Source organism: Anopheles darlingi, chromosome 2 (assembly GCF_943734745.1).
Source record: "Anopheles darlingi chromosome 2, idAnoDarlMG_H_01, whole genome shotgun sequence".
In the NCBI taxonomy this organism is placed as follows: domain Eukaryota; kingdom Metazoa; phylum Arthropoda; class Insecta; order Diptera; family Culicidae; genus Anopheles; species Anopheles darlingi.
The window spans coordinates 31,844,403-31,853,663 of NC_064874.1; positions in this window are offsets into that span (position 1 = coordinate 31,844,403).

Consider the following 9,261-nt stretch of genomic DNA (forward strand, 5'->3'; position numbering starts at 1 on the left):
CACCGTCATCAACGTCCATCGTCGTCCGTACAAAAGCAAAGCGAAGCAACCCCCCGGAGCGATGTTTGCTTGTGCAACGTTCGCCGTAATTAGAGTAATCCCGAGACCGAACTCCGGCCCGTTCCGGCCGTGGTATACAATAATGCAAACCGAACGAACAGGAACGAGCCGCTTGATGCTGGCCACTGGCCGCTATTGCTACAGCTCCGGGGAATTGGATCGGTCGATCAAGGATGCATTTGTAGTGAATGTAAAATCATTCATCTTGGCATAGAGAGAGAAAAAAAGGGCCATTCAGAAGTAACATTATCTACGGGTTCAACGGGCGTACTATTATGAAAACATATTCGAGAGCATTCATAACCACCACAACCCAGCGCAAATCGTCATTTCCATCAAAGCAAACGAGGCAAACACGGACCCACCGACGCTAGCCGTCGCTTTTGCTTTCGTTTGCCGCTATTCAACCAAAGTAGGCTTCGGTTTTTTTTTTTCATTTTGTTTGCTTTCGCTCATCGTGCTTTGGAATGAAAAATGTGGCGAAAAACTCACCAAAAAGCATATTTCCCTCTTCCCCGCTCGGTGTTGACCGCCATTTTCCATTTATATGACCACTACACTCGGTCTCGGCGCCGTGTGTCATTGGGACCGACGGACTGGCATTTCTCGGTGTACCTTTTTCCACCGGGAAAGCCAGCCTACCCATGCACTAAATGCTACTCACGAAGGTAGGGTCACACACATTCTTCAAATGTTTGGCTCGCAAACATGAAACATTTAGCCATTCGCCCGCACGCCCGGAGTCTTTTCCGTTTTCCCCACCCCCCCGGGTTTATGTTTTGAATGATTCGTCCGTCCGGATGCCGTATGCAAACGTGGTTGTGTTTGTGTTCATCTCCTCCTCCTCCTTCTCGTAACAACCCACGCAAGCACCGTTTGATTGCGCTCTAATCATTGATACACCCTCTGATGGCCATTGCATTACCATCATCATGCCTAGATCATAACCATTTATGAGTGATCCCTGATGGAGGGATCTGTACTAGTGAGGAAGGATCTTTCGCTTTCGCTTTCCATTTCCACACATTTCCTGACTTTTCCTAAGTGACTAGCTTTCTACTTAACGAGTTAGACTCAACACTTATGCAAACAGCGATGGTCTCATGAAAATGGCCAACGGGTTCGCCTTAGCAACAGCAGCAGCTCAAATGCGCCAACCCTGAGCGATGAGCGACCGTGAGAGCAACCATCATTCACTCACTGATCTCTACCGGATGGTACTGGCTGCTGCTGCTGGTGGAAGCGTTCGAATTTCATTTTCATCGAAACACAATTTCCTTCCACACGCGCGCTGGGCCACCGTTCGAACATCGTATCAATTACATCGTGCGTTCGGCATAGCGATCCGGTGCGTGCCAGCCACCGCGTGCTGGACGCGTGAAGTCATTCACGCCGCACGCCGATACCCGAAATGAAAATAGCACACACACACACGGTGCGGAACCAGAACGTATGGAGGCTGCCATTCGGCTAACCGGGAGGGCCTGACCGATGCGATGATGCGATGATGCTGACGCTGTGCAGGGTGTAGAAATTCGAGCACCATTTGCGCTGATTGCCTCATCGATCGGTAGACACCTGATAAGGACATTTCCTCCGTTTGCCTCCCGTTTTTTCACTCTCACTACCGTACCACGAAATGCCTCGAGCGTCGTGCAGGTAACGGTGAAAAGCGAAATAAATAAAAGGAACAGCAGCAGCAGGACGAACCGCCAGAAACAGGCACACAGCAAATGATGTGATTTGTGGTGGTTGGCACGCTGCCGGCTCTGCCTGATTTTGCTATTCGCGCTCACAGTCGTCATGACGGCGATGGTGAGGCTGATGATGTTGATGATGATGATGACGAAAACCGCTCGATGGGGTTTGGTTTTTGGTTTGAATCCGTTTTCGGTTCATCGTTCCGATTCGTCCGTCCGTCATTCATTGGTGTGTGTGTGTGTGTGTGTGAGGGCGCGCGAGTCGTGTGATGGATGGTTGTGGTCGGCGGTGATGCGATCTGCTTTCGCTCGCTAATTGAACTCATCGTTCATCGGTGATGAATATGCTTTAATCGGAACTAACGGGATTTCCAGGCCTGAATAATTGCTTCGCCAACCCCCTTAACCCTCAACCGTCGCTCGTTTAACCCTTACTTAATTTATCATTTCTAACCGGGAAGCGGTGGAGAGAGAGAGAGAGAGATGTGAGGTAGTAGAAAGGTCAGTGGGAAACCACACACCCGTTTCTGGAATTCTAGAAACTGACTCGGGATAACCGTCTGGTGGATAGAGAGGCGGCATTCAGGCCGTTCAGGCGTTGAACCGGACGCAAATCGTAAATCTCCGGAAGCTCCCGACCGAACACCGACGACTGCCAAATGTAGCCGGTCCGGTTTTTGCGTTTTCGGTACGCTCCACGAACTCAAGAGCGACCTGGCGCTGGCGACCTTAAAGTAACGAGCACTCAGGAACGGGCGCCGTAGCCCGGAATCCAATTTCCAAGCGCGAGTTTTGCAGGAAATCGTTTCCATGGAAAGTAAACAGTCCGGTGAAAGCGCGAAAATGGCGAGCGAGAGAGGCGCCAACCGAGCCCGTTATCCTTCAATTCAAGGCAAGGCAGGCAGGCAAGTCAAAATACGCAATACAGTAAATTAGCTTTAGCGTAACCGAGTAGGCGCTGGCGTTCAATGGAGACGCCTGGTACTCGATGGAGACGCCCGTTTTCGGGTCGTCATTTGCAAACGAGAATGCGCGCACACGCACACACACACGCGCGTACGTATTTGTTTCCTTTTCTGCTTCGTTTTCCGTCATGCAGTCGTCAATTTGTGATCGCGTACATTTGAAGGGGGAATGGTGCCTAGAAAATGGTCCGATGGGGGAGAAAAACAATCTCGTAAAATGATACTCCCTCGGTTAGGAGCCTTTTTTCCGGGATCCGGTTCTCGGTTTCACTTTCTTCTGCACGGCCTACCCGGTTTTAATCAAAAGCGTCCTCCCGAATTTTGCTTCGCACCATCAGCGGGATAACAATAATCAATCTTCGTTTAAGCACTTCCGCTTGCCTCTAAATTGATGTGCTAAAATCTGTGCGGAGTTTGTTCTTTTTTTTTCTTCTTGTGTTTTTGCTCGATTGTTGCTTTCCAGCATATGCCGATTGTTTAAGAGGATTATGAGCATTTGTTTCCTAACCCCTAACGTTTCCTATGTTCTGCTCTTCGAATATTCTACAATCAGCATCGGTACCTCGAAGGGGCCAATTTATACGCCAAACACCTAAAATCGGAAAGCACAAATCCCAAACAACTTACTGCGTCTTTGCAAGCCGACTTTGCGTCACATTAATCAACGATCGTGCGTGTGTGTGTGTGGCTACGGTTTGCAGCGATATCTGTGCCGATTGTAACGCCACCGAACGAAGCACAAACAACAACTTCCTTCGCAGCACGATGCTATGTGTGTGTGTGGTTGTGGATATTGTGGCCTCCGAGCTTAGCACCGAAACCACCAGAAACCGCTGCAGGGTTAGCGAAATATTAATGCTATTGATGCAATTCCGTTTGAAGTGTCGGCCAACGCCAACACGTTCGCTCGCTCACAGCATGCAGCACAGGGTAACAGCAAATGTCGATAATGAAATTTTGTTTGCTCGAATCGACCGGCGGTAAGAACGGGGGTTGGGGAAGGCCCGTATGCGTTTAATTGCTGCAGCATTGTTTGGGACAGACCTGGGGCAGGCGAGATGCGAGATGGGATTCTGGTCACAACACAACACGGTCCCGAGTAGAATGGCGGACGGCGAGCGGTAACAGATACTGACCGAGGGCCGAGCTAGGGAAGTTTTGTTTGCTTAACTAACCGGTTAGACCGGAGAGACTTTAATGGAATCTAAAGGCTTTTCGGGCTGGTGCCGGGGAAGTAGAGAACTTGTCAAGCGCATGAACCTTGGATGATAGACGCCTTAGTATAATCTGCGGCATTGGAACAATTATGCAAAATTATGCGAACACAAATACGTACAGCGTTGGTTTAAGCATTAATCGAACCGATACTTTGCAAAGGTCAAATCAAAGGAACATGCATATATTATACACTATCAAGCGTTAATTTACATTTTTAATGTGTTGAAGCTAACTTTATAGTCCATGTTATATGACTTACTTCAAGTGAAATCAAATTATTAATTTATACTGTCTTGGTAATGATGAAGGTTGATTAGCATGGATTAGTGTGTTGATCATGTGCCTACTACATTCAATTTTTATTTCCAACGCAAATGTAACCAATTTAAACTAATCTGTTTTTAATTATCATCTTTTGTGTGCATTTCATTTTGCAATAAAATCAATTTCCCCACCTCGCTAAACACGCTATTGAACGATCATTGTTTAGGGACATTACGCCGGCAATTTATGGACCCCGGGAATCGGGTACAAAGCTACTAAAACCAAACCACATTTCAAATATATGCTCCTTCCTTTTGTTCTATTGATTATCGAGAGCATCGAGAGCGTGACAAAAGAAAGAAAAAACAGGCTCCGATGGCGCTTAATGCTCTCTAATTGGGTGGCGTGCTTGCGTACGGAGTCACATGCCACGTGCCCCGCTTCCCCGAATCTGTTGCCAGCCCTTCTCGAAGCTACGAAGCCTCTGCTCCCAGCCATGCGACACGCAAAGGAAGTGTCCTCATTAGCACAAATGTTTATCATCCACCGGCGCACCGGAGGCCCATGTCTTCCGAATGCTCCGTGCTCGGTAACGTGCATGGAAGTGCGTACCGTGGTGTGGCATGGCGGGAGTCTACCGCCTGGCTGACAACGGCCGAGTAAAATAGTGAACATTATTGTGCGCAGCCACAGGATGACTGCTATTGCCGGGTCTAAACAACCGGCATCAGCAAAACTCTGGCCTGGCTGGCTGGTTGACTTTTGTGTTTTGTGTAGACTGAAGCCAACAAGTCAGCGCCGCTCACTGGCCGCTATTAGCCACCCGTGTAAATGGAAAACCGTTCTGTTGATTCTAAGGCAGATAACAACTGAACAGAGGAATGACTGGTAAAGGTCTCATCGAAACCGCACCACTGCAAACAGCGAGGTATCCTTTCCCATGGCCGTTTTCAAGGAAAGAAGTGGAAACATTTATCGTTTCATTTTGTTTATCTATCTCCAATCGCGCGGATCTTGCGAACGCAATTGGGCATTATCCAGGAAGTAATGATGAACTATCTGCAAAGATTGCATCTCTGCAGCACAGCGAACGGTTCCGTCGTCGTCGAGAATTTCAAGTAGCAATTTCACTTCATAGTGTGGAAGTGAACCGAGACGAGCCGGGGCGTGGGAATGTATTGGACGGCAGGAAGGATAATCCTCAAGTCCCGCACGACCGACGGAAGATCGAAAGTTGTTGACTCACTTGCATCGCCAAGGGATCACGTTTCCCTGTCATGTCGTGCAGCTCTCTCTCTCTCTTTCTCTCTCTCTATTCACTCGTCTAATGAAGATTTACTGGTACTATCACTGAAGCGATCCTTGCCACACAGCCCACGCTCGAGTGCCGAGGAAACACTTTTCACGTTCACTGCTTGCGACTCGCGGGAACGCGCGCGCGCCCACAAGTCCCGAGACGCCGTACGTAATTGCCCCGTCGACGATGGTGACCCCGTCTTCCATGCGTCAGGACACTGATCTGCGGGAGCGGCAGCAGGCAGCGAAGGCAGAAGAAAACGCAGAACAAAGCGAAGCCCCAGAGCGCTAACGTCGAACGTTGGGCTAGGCAACGAACCGTGACGTGCACACTGAGCAGCAAGAAATGGCACCCGAAGCACCGCAAACATGACGCTGCCGGCATTGTGGTTGCTCTTTGTCCACGTACTCGTGTGTTCGCGCAAGTGTGTGTGTGTGGGCACGATGACATACTAGGTAGCATTCCGCTGGAGAGCACTTTGCTTGCAGAAATGAAACTCACTACAGTTCGCCTGTAGCATCGCGGTAACACGCGTACTCACGGTGCCTTCCGCGGTGTTCGATCTGTCTATGACTCGGGCCGGCTAAGAGAAAATCGTTCTACCGGGAAACGACAACGACAACCGCAACAACCCGCCGCTACAACAGTATCTCTACCAGCGATGCACCAAACATAACAGCCGTACGACACGGGAAATGCTGGAAATGCGGTGTTGGAATAGAAAATCGAGAAATTATTATACCACGCCGTACCACGAAGACACAGCTTTACGGTTCAATTCACATTAGCGGGCGGGGGAGATTATGTGTTAAAAACATGTTTTCGAGCTCCACGATGCGTACGAACGGCAGCAGCAACCCCCAGAAAACGTAAATCAACACACATCAAACTGTATGATTTGTGGCACGAAGCAACGACGACAACGACGACGTCGACTGATGATGGTGCGGGACATGGGAACAACAATCACATTTTAACGGTTTTAATGATCGCTTTCTTCGTACGCTTTTGTCCAATTTTGTCCCCCCCACACAAGTGCGTGAAAAGAATGGATCAAAGCTGTTTGCTTTTTACATTGAATCCATCACCACATTGACATCTGATCGCATAAGAGGATTTTCCTGTTCCGACCAACACGGACACAGACACAGAATAATTGTGCTTTCATTTTCTGTTATTTCTTAGCGGAAATATCGCAGAACAGTACAGTTAAATGTATTAACACAGCTTAACGCATAATGCGACTCAAGTTAAATCTTGATTCTTTTTCATGCACAGCAATACAGTTTCCACTCTGACATTTTTCATGTTAAACGTACATCAACATGTTACCGGGCATGTTAGTACAGTCTTACCAAAGCCGCCGGGAGCTAAGGATCGACCGTCAAGCTTTTGATAACCATTTGCAAAAAGCTGCATTAAATCTTTTGCTCGGTACCAGGCCAAGCAAAACTTCATCTTTGCAAAATCTTTGCCAAACGGAATAAACTCATACCTTTTGTCAAAAGGATAGTGATTGGTGATGTGGAAGTGATCACATGGTTACATGCTGTACAAATAGATCGCGCTCAGAGCATCTTGAAACGGTGTATATGGTGACCAAACACGAAAAAGTTGTACAGTGTATTCGGAGCAATCCAAAATCCTATAATAAAATTAAATAACTGTTTTCGTACGTTCCAACTCTAACTTGAGGTCTTGCTCGATTTGCAATTCAGTGCTCTAATCGCTTATCATAAACTCTGACTCTCAAATATCTTTAACATTATATGCCAGGTTGCGCTATGTCATGTTCCATGCATTTCTTTGATTATAATTTTAACGTTTTTTTTAAATACCAAAGGAAGACAATGGAATAGTTCAGCTGTACATTGAAATCAATTGTTCAACCTTTAACCCATTCATCTTCGATTTGACAAATTCGTCGTTATCGTTGAATGCCCTCAATCAACCGCACAGCAAACCTCAACATATCCAACAGCCGTTAGCCTTTCGGCAAATAAAAATCGCTATTCAATGCGGTATTTACTGCGGCATGCGGATCATCGGTCCGTATTGTTTTGTAAATGAAATTATCAACTTTTTTCGTTGCCATGTCATGATAACGGAACTTTGAGATACCAATTGTTTGTAGAATGACTTCAAACATTTACGAAATACGTAGAATTAATATTTCATCGGAATGCTGCAATGTTAAAATGTTGGAATGGTATAACGACTGTTTGCAAAACGTTGTTCTGAATGCGCCTTATACTAAACATTTCCAACTACTGGCATTTATTCAAAGCTGATTGATCTCTCTCTCTCTCTCCTGGTAAAACAGCCGGTTTTTGCAATCTAAAATACCGACCCCTTTTTGCGTTTGCAGATGATTTGATTGAACAATATTTAAACCGATGGTCCGCTCAAACTTTTGAAGTATTATTATCGACATACTGCTGCTACCTTTTATCGGATACGACCGATTTGTCAGGTATTGGTGCCGCTTGTAAAATAGAGTTCCAGCATCGAATGGAAGTTCCGGGAAACCGTGTTCCGATGTACCCCTGCTGATTGCAATCCTTTCATTGATCCCTGAACTTACTATGCACCTACGACCCGGTGAACACAAAGGACAAGATTGAAAAGCAATTCGCTCAACTGCACAATAGTTTCATCCAACAATTGACTGCGGCTCCTGTTTCCGCAAGTTTCTGTTTACTGAAAGCCAGCGTCCGTTCCGTTCTGTCTCCTCCTGATTCCTGTCTGTTCCATGCGTTCCAGCGGCTCTCATGGTATCATGTTAAATAGTACAGTTCAACAATCTCATTGTTCGACGAAATGCGTGCGAGCATAAAAAGTCCGAGAACCGTAATCCCCGAAAACCAAGTGAAAAACCAAAACTCTCAACCTAGCGGTCGAGTCGAGGAAAATGAATTATCGAAACGTACTTTCCCCCCCTGTCCGATCAAATTTCCGGCTCAATTGCCCTTCAGCTGACGGTTGCGGTTGCGTTCATTCCACTTACACCAACCAGATGACCGATGATGGCAAGTGACAATGAGCAGCAGCAGCAGCAGCAGCAGCAATAAAGCACTCAGCACTCTGCTGGTAAGAAAGCCGATTAAACAGCAGTCCATCGTTTGATGGCCGTTTCGAAGTCACAAGGCGCGCCCCTCGCAAGACGTTGGATCGAATTTATTGTTGGCACCTTGGAACGTGGAGGTTGTGATGGGATGACTGGTTTCGAAGCGCCGAAGGTGACGAAGCTTTCCCATTGGCAGACGGTTCAGCGAAATAATGTCCCCGAGACGAACTGAGTTGCCTGTCAAGGATGGGGAATGTTGGAATGTTTCGGACTGATGGTACCTTTGACCTTACCGGTTCACCCATTTCAATGCAACCACGACGCACAATTCGAAGCAATAGGTGGTGAGGGCTGCTACCGTACAGACGAACGTCTTGATGGTGGATCCATTGTCTTGCTGCTCGCTTCGTTTCTGTTTGTCAAACAGAAACAATTTTGCTGAGTAAGAGCTTTCGAAAAGATGATTTCGACATGCGGTTTCAGTTCCACACTATTTTACAATCCCCTCGTTCCAGGTTCGGGGCAGCCATGTTTGCCATTCTTTCCGTGCCAGGTAGCGTGTCACTTTGCCGTCGTTTTGCTGTCTGCGTTTATCCTGTTTCTGTTCCCGGTTTTAATGTTGTATAACCGAAGATAACATCATCTAAAAGTGCTTGCTGGCTTCAAAATGATACTTCTCTATCAGTTTGA